This window comes from Suricata suricatta, chromosome 2 (assembly GCF_006229205.1).
Source record: "Suricata suricatta isolate VVHF042 chromosome 2, meerkat_22Aug2017_6uvM2_HiC, whole genome shotgun sequence".
Taxonomy (NCBI): Eukaryota; Metazoa; Chordata; class Mammalia; order Carnivora; family Herpestidae; genus Suricata; species Suricata suricatta.
The window spans coordinates 19,443,834-19,462,890 of record NC_043701.1 but is presented as its reverse complement, the minus strand read 5'-3'; the positions used below and the strand labels follow the sequence as shown (position 1 = coordinate 19,462,890).

At 39.4% G+C, this 19,057-nt stretch overlaps 1 protein-coding gene across 3 annotated transcripts in view; it reads right to left on the bottom strand.

Annotated features, from left to right (window-relative positions):
• CHCHD3 (coiled-coil-helix-coiled-coil-helix domain containing 3) overlaps positions 1-19,057 on the bottom strand; it is a 267,194-nt gene that overhangs the window by 112,191 nt on the left and 135,946 nt on the right. The window lies entirely within an intron of this gene.

Below are 19,057 nucleotides of genomic sequence, written 5' to 3'. Positions count from 1 at the left end.
TTAAGCAAGTTATTTAACCTCTCTGTGCATTAGTTTCCTCATCTTTAAAATGGGAATATTAATAGTATCTCCCTAATGAGGCAGTTATGAGGTTAAATGGATTAGTATTTGCAAACCACTAAATCTTCAATAATGTTAAACAGAGTATAACCACCACAAGGACAAAACTAGGTTCTGCTGAGTGTGCTGAGCACACAAACACAGCAACTACTCACAGGTCACAACAAATAACACTATCATGTGATGAACGTTCCAGAACATGAATAAATCAAGGCACCAGGTATATCAAGGACACATACCAAAAGAGGCCATAGAAAATGTAGAGATTTCAACCACAGTAAAGGAAATGGGCCCTGCATTTCCGCTATTTGAACTAGACCAGAGATTTGGCTACTCCCCAAGTTCAACAACCTCAGGTAACTATAGTAGGCGCCGTCAATGATGACAAAACTCTTCTTCAAGGGTCTAGAAATCTAAAGAGGGAAGATGATTTTTAAAAATAACAACATAATCTGATAAAGGTGGTGGCATGCAGGGGGAAATTATGCCAATGGAGTCAGAAAAGGCTTTGCCGAGGAGGCCAACATGGAGATGGGTCCTAGAGACTGAGGAGCTACTCATCCACCAGACAAGAGAAAGGGTCCACCAGACTCAGAATACACAAAGGCTAAAGGTGGGAAAGCAGCTGCATTCAAGGACTGGCAACACATGTGAGAACCTGAACAGCTTTCTCCACATTGTCTGCTTTCTCTACATTGTCTGCACCAACAAAACCCAAATACACAAGACCTTAAAAACAAGGGAGGTCTATGGCACAATGCTTTCTTGCCACATCATGCCCAGACTGAACAAATGTAAGGAACCACTGGCACAGTGGGCTGTGGCCAGCAGCACCAGGAAGGGAAGGAAGTCTTTAAGGATAGCCTGAAGGATAATGGGAAACAATGTGGCATCACTGTGACCCGCATGGAAGCAACTACAAGGCGGGATCACACTGATGAGCAGCAAACCAAGCCAAACAGGTGTTGGTGAACAGTGTATTTAGAATGACATCTGGATGAAAATAAGGGCTATAAATACCTAAAGCTCTCTAACTTCTGATTAATGTGGAATATAGAATCCAACCAAAGAAAGGGGTTCTGTACATCAGTTTCCTTGAACAGTGATCTCTACTTAAGACTCAGACATGAAGAAATGATATTACGACCTCAACCATCTAGGCCTGGGCATACAACTGTGTTCATTTAAATTAGTATCATTATGTGTGTTACCAATAAGAAATATATTTCACCACAGAATGGGCGGGGGGAAAGGATGTTCTGGTTTATCTATTTGTTGCAACAGATACATCCTAAATTTCAATGAAATACAAACACACTTTTCTATTCCAAGCCACAGCCTTCAAATATTCTCAAACAGAGCTTGAAAGTGGGGAAAAAGGGGTGCAGCTGTGGCAAAGTAGCACCCCCCTACCTGACAGAGATGTGTGAGCATGAGAATGTGCTTGGTGAGGGGAACAGGAACTCTGAAATACTATGTAATCAGGTTAATTAGATATATCAATTTAGAAACAACAGGAGGAAAACTTTACTAATGAAGTTAAAATAGAGAAGAGAAATATAAATCCAACAAGGACACACTGAAGTCCTATGGAGACCACAAAATTCAAGGGCACCCACTGGGCGAGTGCAGCAAGGAACCAAAGCTGAGGTAAGCAGACGGAGCGATGGAGCTTCTGGGAAATGTGGGCTCAGGGAAAAGACAATTCTGACAAAGCTTTACTCTGATTGAGTCACATTTAGAGGGGAAAAGCATGGGCCAGTAAGCCTGAGAAAGGGCTAGAACAGCTTGTTGACGGCAGATGTGGACAACTTCCATTCCCTCCTTCTCTATCCCCTGGTGTTCTCTTTCGGACTCTTTGCCATCATCTTTCCCTCCCTTATTTATCCATGTGCCAGGAATTTCTTTTCTGGTCTCTTTGCTCATTCCTTCTTCCTCATTTCTGTTCTTGCCCTTCAGTGGGTGAAAATGTATGCAGTGCATTAGATTGTTGTTATTGTTTTGAAGTTCAAAAGAGGTCAAGTCGAGTATGTTGTTCTTTTGACTCTAAAAACGCGGAAGCATGAGTCTCACCCTCTCAGCACCTTATTTTTGGCTAGATTCCTTTCTCTTCCTTTCTTTCTCTCTCTCTTTCTTTCATTCTCTCTCTGTTTTTCTTTCTTTTCTTCCTTCCTTTCTTTCTTTCCTCCAGATAATTGGTAGGACTTCAGAGAAAAATAAATTCCCTATTCCTGATTTAGCAAATACATCCTTAGGTCTCTTTATCTTTGCTCAGACGGATGCCTCACTGGTCTTTCCATTGCTTCTCTAGTTTCTGACTTTGTGAGCATGGAGAACAAAGGGTATTAAGCCATAATTATCATTGGCACCCATAAAATTGTGATGCTTTGTGTGATATATATATAAAATAAATTTTTCACAGAAAGCAAAATATTTTTCTCCAGTAAATCAGAATTAGCCCTGTCGTTCTGGAATCTCACACTACAGAATTAACATACGTGGGACAGGCCCGTGAATTCTTGAGTCCCCTCCTGAAGCCAGCTCTCCAAATATCTCTTTTCTACTCACGACCTATTTTTCTATATTTCTCAGTGATCTAGTTAAACAATATTTCTCATCCCTTAATTTCACGTACTTCTCATTTTTAAGTCTGTTTTCTCTTCCTCCACTTTTCAGCCTCACCAGTTTATTCTGGTCTGGGACCACCCTTCAAGTGCTCTTTCAGAGAATTAGAAATAATAACTAAACCACTCAGTGGGAAAATATATAAACTGATAAACATGAAACTTTGATAAGCAGCCTCTTTCACCCTAAATATATGCTTCATATCACCATTCTTTATTTTCCCTAGAATGAAAAGGATGTGGTAGGAAATTATTTACAATACAGTCTCAAAGTATATAATTTAAGTACATTCAAATGGTATGGGCTGCCTCCATCCAAGTTTATGATTCTGCTGTTGTTTAAAAAAAAAAAAGTAAAATCAATATATGTAACCACAACTGCAAAACTCTGCACTAGGTTGGCTAGTTTATTAATCTGAATCAGGACTGAATCTATAAGCGTTCTATACACAATCCCATAGAGAAGATTAACCAATAGACTTTCCTTCTACCAGAACTAGTTCCTGTCTTTAAACTAAATCCCTCCTGCTGAAACTGAATCCTTAAAAAAAAATTAATCCCATACTCAGATGTAGCTAGAAAAGAGCTAGTCGTAATCCTCCGTATCATACTTTTACACATACTAGCAGAAGGTAATCCCCTCAACCTTCTTCTCTCTTAACTAAATATCTGTGCTATATAGCTAATTTTTTTTAATCCAGCTCTTCAACTGCAATGTGGATCTCTCCTGTGTGTTATTCAAACTCTATACCCATTTCAGTTTATTTAAATTCTGTGAACCTTGGTTTCATCATATAAAAAACTGAGCTAGTGACACCTGCCCTCTTACTTCTCTTTAAAGAATTAAGTTAAATCATACCTGTGAAAGCATTCTTAAGAATTTAAAAACAATATATTCATTACAAGTAGATATGTGACCAAACAAATGAGAAATGATGACCAGATTGAAAAGACATGAGGATGGCATAGTTAAAATTTAAGTCAAGCTTTGTCTTTATTTTCTGCTTCACTAAAGTTAATTCACTGTGACAACTTCCAGTTTTGATTCTAATAACTAGCTTAGCAGTATGCAAAAAAGACCTATTGCAAAAATGTTGGCTGCTGCTTTGGTTAGGGAGACCAAGACACTGAATTTCAAATCTAGCATTTACTAGCTTTAGACCTTGGGCAAATTATATAGACTGACTAAGCCTTAGATTATCCATTACCAAAATGAGGACAACAATCAGACACTCCTTAAATGGGCTCTCTAAGGATTTAATAAGACTATATATAAAGTTTGGGCATGGTGCGGCACCACACGTTTGGAAAACAAGACAATCAGGACCAGTAAATGATAGAACTGAAACACAAAGTGAAAAACAAAAAATACCTATGTACTTTATACATTAAGTTGTAATAAAATACCTAAATACTAATTCTTTGCCAACTGCCTGAAATAAGAATTAGTCCTTTTCCTTGGTTATGGTTCTGCTGAGTTCCGAATAATCTTCATCATAGATTATCAATGGATTATCAGTAATTTCAACAGGTTTAAGGGTGAGTGAGGACTAAAAGACCCTCACAGAGCGATCAGCATGCAGGATCCTTCTTGGATTTCTTTACCACAGTTCTCTTGCCCATACCCATATCTAATTCAATAGCAAGTTTTCAGTAAATCACATTTAAGAGCCTTTCCAAAGCATTTACCGAATTCTTCATATAACAGCAACCGATGACATGACAATTAATTAGTTTCTGCAGTAATGACAACTAACATAAATAGGCTTGCAAACAAACATGACAGACTATGGCAAGCATCTGACTTAGCCCATCAGATAAGAAATGCACAGGATTGTCAGGAAGTCCACTAGTGATGAGAGCATCCAAGAGCCGTGGACATCTCAGATGCACTTCGTGAGGAACGGAAGTTGTGTAACCTGCCAGGTGGAATCTGAGGAGGTCAGAGAAAGGTTATACTACAGCCAAATCATCAGCACCAGCTTTGCTTTCACTCTAACCCCACAGATTTCCATTTGTTCCTGGAAGAGCCCACATAAACTATTTACCCTTCTTTGACCAAATGATCCCTAAAACAAGTGATCTAATAATCCCCTCCCAGGAAGCAATAAAACAAACTTTCAAATCGACTAATCTAATCGCTAGTTTCTGTGATTAGTCTGCAGTAATTCTGGTGTACAGGAAGCAAAAACAGGGAAGGATCCAGTAATATTAAACACAAGGCGTACTGTAGTTGGCTCGCCTGATACTGAGAGCATTTTCTGCACACACATCTGTGTGGCCCGTGTGGACACTAGTGGATGAGCAGAGACGTCTTGCTCCAGGTGTGACAAGTTGTGTTCTAAATGCAGCCCAATGAACTCCAAAGAATTAGCCTTCTAAAACCGGCACTTCTCAAAGATGTAACCACAATCTGATGTGTCACACACCTTTGAGGAGTATGACAAGTAATCTGACCCTACTGATAAAGTGCTAAAGATTGGGACTGATTTACCTCTCACACAAATCACAGAAGATTCAAGACTGACCCTGTGATATGCTGCTCTCCTCCTTGGGTTTCTGGGTGTTTTTAGGGAGAGAGAAAGGGGCAGAGCTTTAGCTAGCGCACCGCAAAGGCAGATCATCATCTCCCCTTTATCTATCCCTTTATAATATGGGTAATCCACGCAGCAATGTTACACAGGTAAACATACAAACAGCAAAAATTGTTGTTCTATGACGGAGGTCAGTAAACTATGGCCCAAGGGCCAAATCTTACAAACCAGTTGTTACAGATACAATGTTTTACTGAAGTATAGCTCCATCTGTTCATTTACGTATTTGTTCATGGCCACTTTCAAGCTGCAATGACAGAGGTAAATGGTTGCAAGAGTAACGGTAAGGCATGCAAAGCTTAAAAGATTTACTATCTGGCCCTTTACAGATATAGTTTGCTGATCCTTGCTCTAACAGAAAATGTGGAACCTTAACCAAAAGACCTAGAAAACCTAGTCCTCTGACACTGTAAGAAAATATTACAAAGAAGATGCTTATCTGACATGCAAGTCCTCCCAAAAAGCAGACAAACATGATTTAGATACAAAACTAGATTTCTGAGGGGCACCTGGGTGGCTCAGTAGGTTGAGAGTATGATTTTGGCTCAGGTCATGATCCCAAGGTCGTGGGATTGAGTCCCTAGACAGGCTCCATGCTGAGTATGGAGCCTGCTTAAGATTCTCTCTCTCCCCCTCTCTCTAACTTCTTCCCCCACTTACCCTTCTCTCACACTCTCTTAAAAAAAAAAAACACAACAACTAGTTTTCTGAATGACCAAACACATACACTGAAGATCAACAAGTTCTCTCAACTTATTTTTCTTAAATACAAGAAGACTGAATCATAGAGAAGATAGTTTCTTAAATTGTGTTTTATTTATTGTTATTTGTTTACTTGTTGCCATAACAAAGAGCACCGAAAATCATTATGGAGTTCCAGGATGGTGACATCATGCTCCTGTACATTTTAGAAGCAAGTCGTTTCATGGTCAATATGGCTACCCAACAAACGGCTCATCTGACCCCAGTTCAAGCTCACTTAGAATTACAGGCTTGTTATGTTCCCAAATAAGAATGTAATCACTGATCACTTAATTGTATCACTTTAGGCCTCAATATGTTTTTTTAATGTTCTCAGGTTGTACATTTTAAAAAGCGATTTACAGATGAAATCTGGCCCTGTAGTTTATCATGGGAGCAGCCTTTTCAACCATACATCCCAATACAGCTCAGGTTCGCTGCTGAATGCCAGTAAGAAAGAGAATTCTAAACATCATGTCTTTTCTGCCCCCTCACCAACACTTGCTGGCTGAGTAAGAACACCAGGAACAGCCACCACTTGGGCCACGACGGCAACCACGGGTCTTGCCCTCCTCTGGGCCCCTCAGAAAGGGGCTGTTTCCCGCCATCACCGACAGTTTCCTCCTGACAAATCACTACCACGCAGAAGCAAAACTCATGGAATGTCATTAGATGCAGAACAAGGGAAAGGAAAAAGTCTTGTGTAAACTGAACAATATTTTAGTTTTAATGTAATTATACTTGAGTAAATTATGGCTCCAATTTTGAAACGATCTGAGGGTCTATATATACATACAAGAAAAGGCGAAACTACTCATAATGATTCTTTAATTTTATAAAATTCTTCTCTACAAAAGAATTCAAGCCAATTATATATTCCTGAAATATACTTACACCACTAAGTTCCTCCAGGCTCTGAAATTTCATTTAAGAAATGTAATAAAAGCAAGTACATCCCAAGTACGAGCAGAATTTCCATAGTCACCCCTTGAAACAGTCCTTTTGCAAAGTAATGAGATTAATAATCTCCACGTCTCTGCATGTTTGGCTCACCCTACAAGTAAATAGTAAATTAACCTAACACTTGCTTGAAGGAGGTGTCAAAACTCTCAATTTATAGATAAATAAACTGAAATTAAGAAGAGCTTGAGACCTTTACTAAACACAAAACAGAAAAATATGACACAGACCAACAACAAGCACCAAGAAAGCTTGCATAAGTCATCTTCCAAAGACTAAATTCAAAGGCAGTTGCCTGGAATTCCAAATGTATTTTTCCATTAGAAAACAGTCCAAAGGCAGCTAGCTGCAACCCTACAGGGGACTTCTTATCACCAAGTCTCAGAAGCTTAGGTGCTGGTTGAAGGAGAAGTCCAATTTCCCTACAGAAGAGAGAGAACTTGCAGAGACACAGAATTTTAGTTTCAAAGGATTTAAGAAATCCATCCTTTCAAGCCACATCTCTTTTGAGAGGAAGAAACAAAGGTTCAGCAAGAGTTAAGGACCGTCTAAGGACCCACAGCTAGAAAGAATTCTAGGAGAATGAAGAGGCACAGACTCAACTCCTGCATCTTTAGATGGGTGCATACAACTGATGTGGACTGGAGGGGTTTTCATAAGCTCACACAGAGAATGGAGAAAGGAAAGGGAAAAACCTTTTCTCAACTTGGCAGGCAAGAGTCTGGACAGAGGGAAAAGAAGAAACAGCTTAAAGGGGAGTGCAGGTTGGTAAGTGAAGATCCTTGAGATGGGACAAAACGGGCTCATTGGGTGCACCCAATGGGCCCTACGAAGGAAGAAAACGGGTTGACCAAATCTCTCCTGACTCAAAATCTGTTTGCAGACATTTAATGTGAACTCTTCCAAGGAAAACTACTAGGAAAACCACTGAGCACCTCTCCTAATTAGTCAACACTCATTGGTTCATGTCCCCCAAAGCCTATAATCAAAGAAAATGCCACAAAGAGTTCTCAGAAAACTGCGCAATACCCCACTACACTGCCACTCAGACTTTGAGGCCATGCCGGGTCTGTTCCCCACGTTCTGCTTACTCACGGAAAGAAGGTTCAATATTATCGCTCTACTTCTCTGTCTCTCAATACCACAAAAAGGAGAAAAGGCAAATGTACCAGCAGGTACTAATGATACATTTCAACTTTGACCAAATGTCCATTATTGATTTGAAAGGCATAAGCCCCATTTTTCACTTGGGCATAACATTATTCTAAACGCAGATAGTTTGGCATCTAAGTCGCTTGATCAATTTTCATGGAGTTTCATGCATCTTCAGGTTTTTAGCCACAACTGAGACTTCTCAGCCTTATGAACTGCTACTCTGTATTTTAAGTATGGGGCAGGGGCGCCTGGGTGGCTCAGTCGGGTAAGCGTCCGGCTTCGGTTCAGGTCATGATCTCGTGGTTCGTGGGTTCAAGCCCCACATCAGGCTCTGTGCTGACAGCTAGCTCGGAGCCTGGAGCCTGTTTCAGATTCTGTATCTCCCTCTCTCTCTGACCCTCCCCTGCACACACTCTCTCTCTCTCTCAAAAATAAATAAAAAACATTAAAAAAATCATTAAGTATGGGGCAGCCTACCAGAAAAGCAATTACTTACTTTTAAAAATCATTTTAAATAGCTATGCTTTATCAAGCCTATGCCATCCATAGGTGAATGTTGTTGGGTAAACATATTAAGGTATATTGTAAAAAGAATTTACATGTAAATTTTCATGTGAAAACTTATTTATTCCCACATGAGGCAGAATCTAAAATGGTCAAGAAGGAAAACCAAAATCAAAAAGCCATTTAGAATATGAATTTAAACTAATCGGATTGATGTCTTGCTTAAGTGAGAACAAAACAAATATCTTTCAAACACATGTCATGACAGACACTCAAAGGTCAAATGCATCAAGAGAATCTTCCTACAAATTTGTTTTGGGTCTAGTTACCAAGAAAACTTACATTAAAATCCTTTTCAATACTTTAGTTGATATTATAGTTGGTTTTAAATGTCTGTATGTTTCAACACAGTTGGAATGTGGTTACCTACTTACTGACAAAATTTTATGTGACTGGACACTCCAAATCTGCTTTTTCCATAGGAATAGAATAGATAAGATTAGATGTAGATAGAAATAAATACATAAAATATTCAGAGAGAAAAAATTTTTTAATTATTCCATTTATGCAGCAGCCAGATTTTTGGCAAGTGTAACCAGTTAAAACATAGTATTGACTTCAAATAAGATTTATTTTTTAAGTCTAAGCAACAAGGGTGTCAGGGTCTCTAAACCTGATTATATATGAGTTTTACATGCCTTCAGATCCTTACTCACAAAATCGCATGTAAAATAAGATAAAAAACCAGAACACATCCAAATAAACACACCTTTTCAAGTATAACTTATCAACTGGAGATAGACTTCCCTCAATAACCAGAACAATTTTTGATCTTTAGACTTTGAAAGATGTGTTTACATACTTTTGCCACCCAAAGACAAAAAAAACAGATACATGGAAAGTTCAGTTTGACATAGGGAATAAGCAGGAATAATTAAGCAAAAAAGTACATAGCTGAAGTATTGAAGCATTTATTAACTGCATGCAATAAATGAATGGGTATTAGACTTCTGAAGAATCCTGAAAGCCGTTTCAGACAACACGGATAAACTATGCAATTCATTAGAATGAAAAGAATAACATTTGGCTTACAAGCCTTGGAGTAAATAGTCAAGGTAACTAGAAAAATGGAACTTTAGCCACAATTGGAGAAATAACAGATGAGAACAAAAGAACTGTCAGCATTTTAAAAATAAAATTTTAATGTTTTTGAGAGAGCGGGAGAGAGCGAGAGAGAGAGAGAGAAAGAGAGAGAGCGAGCGACCAGGCGAGGGACAGGGAGAGAGGGAGACACGGAATCTGAGCAGGCTCCACATTCTGAGCTGTCAGCAGAGATCCTGACTCAGGGCTTGAACCCATGAACTGTGAGACCGTGACCTGAGCCAAAGTTGGATGCTTAACTGACTGAGCCACCCAGGTACCCCAAGACTGTCAGCATTTGGATGACTGACAAGGATGAGATTAGGTGACAATAATGAGACTTGGAAAAAGAGGCCTGGTTTTACTGAAATACAGAATATATCACATGGAAATTTGAAAAACTAAGAATGATCAGACAATAAGCCTCAATAGGCTTCCTGGGAAGTTTTTATTCTAATACTACCCAATTATAGTCTCACAATACATGACATAAAGACAGAATGAAGTAAAAAGCAGGGTGTTCAAAAATCAGTCAGTTGTTGGAGTGCCTGGGTAGCTCAATCGGTTAAGTGTCCAACCCTTGATCTCAGCTCAGGTCATGATTTCACAGTTCAAGAGATCAAGTCCCAAGTCAAGCACTGCACTGACAGCGCAGAGCCGGCTTGGGATTCTCCTTCTCCCTCTCTCTCTCTGCCCCTTCTCTGCTTGCACGTGGTCTCTCTTGAAAATAGACTTTAATATTAGCCCAATTGTTTTTAGTTTATAAACCTGTCACTGTCTCACATTATCTAAGTGCAATTTACTATTCCTGGTTTTAAATATAGGTAACGATCAACCTCTCCTCATCTCACCCACCAAAACTCCAACCTGAGAAAACAAACAAAAATCTGAGCAGTCATCCTGTGAAAGGGTCTGCCTCTGGTCAGAGTAAGGGATTAAATTCTTTTTTTTTTTCTTTTTTCATTTTTCTCATCTCTTTAAAAAAAAAATGAAAATGAAAAAAGGAAAAAAAAGAGAAAGAAAAAGCCAAGCAAGTGTAGAATATCCAGAATTCCAACAACACCATAGTTCAAACTGTGGAGTAGGTATTTTTAAATGAGGATCTTTAAAGGACTCTCAACTTGGTTTAAATAGAAGCAAGTAGTATTTCAACACAAATACATTCCTTTGAGATGTGTTACCTCTGGGATATGCATTGCGAAGCATATGAAATAGCAAATGTCCAGCCCGCTCGCTCTCTCACACACACACACAGCATGCAGTCAGGCCCAGCCATCTGAGTGCCACATGCCTTGACAGAGATCTAAGGCTGCAACAAATTAAACTAGATCCTATTTCTTTAAGGCCCAGAACTGAAAAGAACTGCTGAACACTAGTGGTGAACCTGTATCCCTTTGATCTTCATTGTAACAAAAAAGCAAGATGACATGCTCAAATGAAAAATCATTTATAATGGATGAAAGAAGGGCTATTCTTTCTTTGAATTTATCTATTCAGAAAGGAAAAGGGTGGGGGAGTTTCAGAGAGGAAAAATAAATTCTCAAAACACAAAACAATCCTTAGGAGATAATAATACCAATAATGGAATGGAGCGAGGAGCCAAGCAGAAAGTAAGGATGTGAGAAAAATCACATTGGTCTCCATTGCAAAGGGGAGAGATTCTAATCTAACAAATGGGTAAAAGACAATTTCTCATTTAAGTAAGATTAATTTTAAAAGAACCTGATTATGCTGCAAAGTTGTAAGTAGAAACCACAGTACATCATGGATTAACCCTGCACTACTGTGACTTTGGAATTCATTTCAAAATGACTGCATTTCATTACTGCTTTCCTGCTACAATTTACTACTTTATAAGATATAAATATTGGGAGTAATAAATTTGTCCAGTTGCTGCCTTTAAACATTAAAATTGAATTTAATTAAATACATTATTCACATGGGACATGGTTCCCTTAGCCAGCCCCTCAATATAGTAAAGTGAAGTTTTTACTGAGTTTATGTTGTTTACAGAAATTTCTACAAAGATATGCGGCTGATATTTTTCACCTATGGCACAAACTATCAGCATCCAGCCATACTAATGCTGTACTAATGAGCTGCTTTATCAACAATACTTTTTTTCTTATTTTGAGAGAGAGAGAGAGAAAGAGAGAATGAGTAGGAAGGGGAACAAGGAGAAAGAATCTTCAGCAGTGCAGAGCCCAGTGTGGGACTCAATCCCACAACCCTGGGATCATGACCTGAGTTGAAATCAAGAGTTGGACATTCAACAAAATGTTGCCCCCCACCCCACTATCCCCGATTCCAAAAATATTTTTAACCAAGAAGATAACAAAGATCAAAGACTTTTGTCAGTTGAATCACAACTTACGTTTTTAGGAATTGGTGTATACAGAAGTAGAGTAGAAGAATTTTTGGAGTTAGTTGTAGTTCTTATAACTCCAAAGAAGTCATCTAGTTACTTAATACGTGTATAGACTAAGACCGGTACAGTGCTCTAAAAACATCCACATTCTTAAGTGTCCCAGATAGGATACAAGGTGCTGGAGAAACAGATGATCACCTCATTGACCCTGTCCACTAAGAGCTCGCATCTGCTGGGCAAATGGAGCAGGAACACAAAAGAAGGATAACAAATTTCACAGTGGATAGAGAAACATTAACAAAAAATGGTTCCAAAAGATGGGGCTCAAGAAAGCGTTAATATGTAAAAGACATAAATGAATATTTGCAAGCTAACGCATTAAAGCACGGAGGGGTGGTAGCATGAAAGTGCATGGCAGGTTCCGCAACCTACCAATGGTGCAGGGCAGTGGTGCACTCAGAAATATGGCCAGACATGAACCAAAACCAAAGCATGAGCAGACTATGAAGATAGCCTTGCTACCATACAGAAGCTCCAGCTTTGCCTAGAGACCATGGCGGGCCGCAGCCAGGCCTTGTGTATGGGAGTAACATATCAGAGTTTCATCTGAGATAAACCAAACCACCCCAAGGGCAACATGTAACACAGAGGCAGACTTGGATATGCTTTCAGTGATACACGTTAAATGTCATGAAGGCCCAGACAAGGTCTGTGGCTGCAGGTTTAGATTCCAGAGGTTTAAGGAAGTGGAATAAGTGGACTATGGAAAAGGAGACAGGAATGAGAAGCAAAGGAGGACAACCAGATTTCGGATATAGATGGCAGTCTCTCTCACTGAGAAAGAGAACAGCAGATTCTGTTGAAGTTCGCAGGTGAGAACCCTGGTTAAATGTTATGTGTTGAAAAATGCAGCCTGAGAACCTAGATTCGGAAGTTGTCGGTCTCTAACTGATGGCTAGAGCCATGGGTGTGGGTGAGACCGTCAACAGAGAGTAGAGCTTGAACAGGAAGTACTCACAGGAATCTGTGATGAGCAAATGAAATGACGTGTGTAAATGCATCACAAGCTGCACCTTTGAGATACAGGCACAAAATATCAGTGTAATAAATAATGTCAGGCAATAAAAAAATCAGTGCCCATACTTTTATCAATCATCTCTACTAATCTGTCTTTTTATGAATTCTATATATTATGGGATACAGAGTTAATGATTAGAATCTGAAGTATGACAGAAATTTAGGAAGTACAGTTTATTAAAACATACCTTCATACCTTCCCACAGATTACACAGAAGCCCACGACTCCCATATTAGAACCACAGACAGTGAAGAGCCTGCTAAAACAATGGAACAGATGTTTGCCTGTTCCCCAAATGTAGTTTGAACAATAGTTTCATGGAAAATCATAAATTTTCTGCAAACCGCTGGTGCTTCTGGCCCCCTCCCCAGCTGCCTTTATTAGGCACAGTGAAGTGAAGTGGGAAATCTCCTTTACTCTGAAGATACATACCAAGGCCCTGGAAATTCTCTATTCATTTCTAACTTCTTACCAGTCGTCAACTAACTCTGTGTCTAATCAGATAGGTAGCTGGTAATTTGATCAAATATGTAACCATTTCAGGTCCTTCCAAGATTCTACACCGAACCTTGCTGAAGCATTTAAAATACTAACAGCTGCCGCCAAGCTACACAAAAGCAACTGGTTTAAAACAGCTTGAATTCCTAAAACAAGTGGTATTTTTCAAAACCTGAGAGACACTTTAAAATAGTTCTATCACTTATGTATCTATTAAATTGTTTGAAATTGGCAATCTTTAATGTAAGGGTCTTCTTGGAATTGGATGTCCATTTCCAACGTCATAAAGTCAGGACAGATTTCAGAAGCAGTGGAAGAACTCACCCTTCACTAAGACTCAAAAGTATGGCAAGAAAAAACTAGTCTATCTCAGAAAACTAATCTGTCAGATACCTTTAAGACTTCATTCTAACTTTTTCAAAAGGCCCCATCCTTCCCAAGAAGTATGTTAATCTATGCCTAATGTCAAAGATATCCATATCCTGAAGGATCTTCGAACATATTTAAATGTTGATATACCAAATCTATTGATTGACACAGTTGAGAAAAGGACCCATAAAGCAATTTCAACCTCTTTCTCTCTTAGAAGCATGGAACTTCCAGGAGAGTACTACAGAAAGACTAGGCTAAGATCTTTAGCTGGAGGCCTGACTAGGAAGGTATCTTGTTATGGGAGGAGGGCAGGCCCAGGCAAGAAGGAAGAACTAGAACACGAAAAGAATGAAATCTGAAGTTGGGCCAGAGTTATCAGGACGAGGGCAAGTGAGTCAGGTAAGAGGAATCAACATCTGATTAGCAATGAAGTTTCATCCACTCAGGACGTTGGACTGGCAGTTCCAACATCTCTCATCTGACCCTGTCCACCCGAGTTGTCTCAGAACCCTACTCTACAGAGTAAATTAACTCAGCATTCACATAGAAGAATGTAGAACCTCGGTAAATCCTGTAACTGAGAAAATGGAGGCCATTAGCTGCAAACGTCTCTCCCTTCAGCTTCAACGTCCTCACATGATCCTTCCTTTCCTCCTCCTCTCCCTCTGAGAGGAAGACTCTTATCTCTAAACTTGGATATACTTCCAAATTTCTGAGATTTTGCTGTATCAATTTATCACCATCTTTCTTACATTTTTTATCTTTCTCATGGCATTGGGACTCCTACCCATAACTTTCAAATACATCAACCTCTTTAAAGAAAATATCCCAATGCAAACTGGTACCGCCACTGTAGAAAACAACATTGAGACTCCTAAAAAATTAAAAATACAATTACCATATGATCCTGTAATTCTACTACTGGGTATTTACCCATATAAAATGAAAAAAAAAATTCAAAAAGATATATGCACCCCTATTTTATTACAGCCTTGTGTATGACAGCCAAGATATGGAAGGAGTCCAAGTGTCCTTCCATTGATGAATGGATAAGGAAGACATGGCATCTATGTATAATATCAGCCATAAAAAAATAAAATCTTGCCATTTGCAACAACATGGATGGATTTAGAGAGTATAATGCTAAGTGAAATAAGTCAGAGGATGACAAATACCATATGATTTCACTTATACGTGGAATTTAAGAAACAAAGCAAATGAACAACGAAAATAAGAGATAAACAACAACAAAAAACAGACTTAAATATCAAGAACTGGGGGCACCTGGGTGTCTCAGTTGGTTAAGTCTCAGTTCAGGTCTTGATCTCAGTGTTGTGCTTTAAGCCTTGCATTGGGCTCCATGCAGGGCTTGAAGCCTACTTGAAAAAAAATCGAGTACTGGTAGTCATTAGAGGAGAGGTGGGTGAGAGGTTGGGTGAAATAGAGAAAAGGATTCAAGAGGACACTGATCTTGATGAGCACTGAGTAATATAGAGAATTGTTGAATTATAATGTACACCTGAAAGTAATACAAAACTGTAACTATACTTGAATAAAAAATGAGTTAAAGGGGTGGCAACTGGGTGGCTCAGTCAGTTGAGTGTCCAACTCTTGGTTCCAGCTCAAGTCCTGACCTCAGAGTCATGAGATGGAGCCCTGATTGCTTAGAATTCTCTCTCTCTCTCTCTCTCTCTCTCTCTCTCTCTCTCTCTGCCTCCTCCTCATGCGCTCACTTTCTCTCTCTCAAAAATAAATAAGCTTTTAAAAATAAGCTAAAAACAGTGAAGAAAATGTTTAAAAAGAAGGGGAACAAATGAAGAAAGGAAAAATAAGGAAAACCTCCCCAAAACACTGCTGCTTCACCATAATTATTTCAGATTAAAGTCTTGACAGAACAAGAACTGCTTCAGCTTTTCCCCTTCTTTAACCATCTGAAATCTAGTTCTGATTCCACTGCTCTGATTATGCACATTACTATGTAAGGTAACCACTGATCAATAACTGCCTAATTCAATGGCCTCTAATCGGTGCTCATCGCTGGCCCTCTGGAAACCATTTCTTGAAGTTCTCTCTTCTGTTGGCTGCCGGCACACCTCATTCTCTCCTTCCCTTGCTGATGGCTCCTGCATAATCTGATCTGCAAACCCTTCCTCCACCTTCTGATTAAAGGTAGGAATTCGCCAACATTCTGCCTTTGGCTTCTTCTGTCTTCTGTCCACACTCTCTGCTTCAGAGGGCTCACCATTTCCAGAGCTGTACGTCTGTGAGAAAGATTCCCAGGCCCCTCTCCATCCCTGGCCACCCTCCCCAGTTCCAGACTCATCTCCAATTTATTTAATGAACATATCCACATGGATGTCTTATAAAACACTGCTATCTGAAATGAAACTGGTCATGAACTTTATCTAAAGCTGTCACCATCCCAATGAGACCATAAGAAACAGAACCAGACAAACTTTCCTCTTATGGCATCAGGTAGATGCTTAAGTGTTGGGAGAGTGCCTTCCTCAGCTTCATTTATGAAAGAGAATCTGAGGTTCTGAACACCACTAGGACGACAGAGTATTTCCTCTATGATCAGTATAAGGACCACAGTACCTCAGGGCTGCTCTATGAGGAATTAAGAAGGTAAGAGAAAGCTCACCACCCAGTTACTAGGGTCCTTACCTCATCACATGGCCTTAGAATTACTCATTTGGTGGTTCAGTAATACAACAAAGTGACAGAAATCTTAAAGCGAAATGTGATTCCTGCCAGTCTTTGAAGCCAGAGTAATCTTTAAGGTACGGCCTTTCAGATCTCCCGCTTCTAACCTCAGCAACGTCTACCATATGTATTATCATCCTTTGATTTTCAAAGTACAATCTACTAATTAAAACTACTTCCTCTTGCTGGGAAGGCTGCACCACATCCCCATCCTCGCCAATTTTCACCCTTCTTTCTCTCCAACCCTTTAATCTATCCTGTCCATAAGACTGGCCATTTGACTCTCTGCCTTCCAGCCTGTCAACCATTAATGGCCCTTCCTTACCCAGACCCAGATCCAAGGATGTTCATTTACTCAACATCCAGAAACTGCGTTCTACCATCTCTGGATGTTTTTGCTCCAGCTCTTCTCTCTGTTTGGATGCCAAGAACCCTTTAAATCTCTAAGCCTCTCCTTTGTAAAGTTCCACCTCAGAAACTCACTCTTCTCAGAAACTGTGACAGGTTCTCTCCTATTCACCCCCATGGCCCAAGCCTAACTCTAGAACCTGCATTGGTCCCTCAGCCCTTTAGCACTCTGTGTGTCTACTTGTGCATATGTCAATCTTCTGAACGAGAATTTAAGGTCAAGAGAGAGAGTCACCTTTGTAATGCCAAGAGCACTAACGTTAAGGCTCGGCACATAGAAAGCACTATATTAATGTGGGGAAACTCTAGACAAGGAATGTCAAGGGCTGGTTCAAGCTATGACTCAGTCCCTTATGTGGCAGTAGTGATTTCCACCAAGTCACTTTTCGGTTCTGTCCCCTCCTCAATAAAAGGTAAAAAAGAATTCGTAAATTTGAGGATATCAAAAAGGACCAAGAGAGATAATATATATGAAAGTTCTTTGGAAAACCAGTATTACGCAAACAAACATAAGATAGCATTACTAGAATGTGTAACACACAATGTGTGTTAACAAGATTGAATTTTTTTTCTACAAAAGAAATGCTGCTATAAATGATTAAGTACTGACTACAGAAACTCAAGGAACCAAGAACCAAGGGTTGAAGGCGGGGGGAGGGGGAAGGGGGTGGTGGGCATGGAGGAGGGCACTTGTGGGGAAGAGCACTGGGTGTTATATGGAAACCAATTTGACAATAAACTATTAAAATAAAAATAATAAAAATTAAAATAATAATAATAATTTTTTTTTAAACTTGACAAACCAAAAACGTCAAAGACGTTTGCTCACTGGTAATATCTGATCTCTTGAAGATACTAGACTGTAATATGCTAATCACAAAGTATTAAAATTTGATTTTAAAATGCAGTATTTTGTAGCCTTCTGTAAATTGAGGCATTAATTAGGGTAAGCAGTCATTATATTATACTTATATACTCAATGTTCAGTTATACTTTCAACATAAATGTCAATTATGTGAAAAAGCTTTTGAAAAAGAAGGTTTCATTGTTTTCCCTATGATTCACAGTTAACAATCTACATTCTCAATGACCAATGTAAAGGAGCTTGTAAATTTCAAGTTTTATAAGAAGAGTATCTTCAATGCCACCCCAACCCCCAACACACACACATTTAACACCATGTCTGCATTACTTTTGAAAAGAAGAAACCCACTGTGCAGCAGGCAGTGTGAAATATAATGCAGCTTTACACTGCATTATGAAAGCAAGAAAACAGCCAGCTGTGAGTTAGAAATAGAACAAAATTTCGAGTGGCAAACCCAAGGGACCTTCAGGTAACATTGAAAGTGTTCCTTAATGATGAATAGCTGATTTCATTTCAGACCCACTATGAACACTGTAGGATATATTTAACATTTTAATTTTGAGTTTCAAAAGCAATAGACCTGTTGGTCAGACGGAAGCTCAGCGGTCACAGCGGCCGATCTATCAATCAATCCAACATGGCTGGGCTCCCCCAGCAGCCCCTGACACCAATTAGGAAACTGAAATAGCGAACTGCTGCTACCAGGTTACAGTTTTGCCAATTAGTGCACATCCTGGGTGAGAGCGACCAATGAACACTGGAACCCAGGGTCAGGAAAGAGAGGTGAAAAGCACCTTGTGTAATGTGACATGAAAAAGAAAGATTGCAGGAGGGACAGAGAAAAGAAGCAAGACAGTCTGAAATCAAACAGTACATTTTATTGTTCACTTGTCAAAGACATGCAGGCACTAAGACAAAAGCAAAAGCAAGGTGCTTCCCTTGGTCTCTGCCCTGGAAGGAACTGCTTACTGGCCAGCACAACTC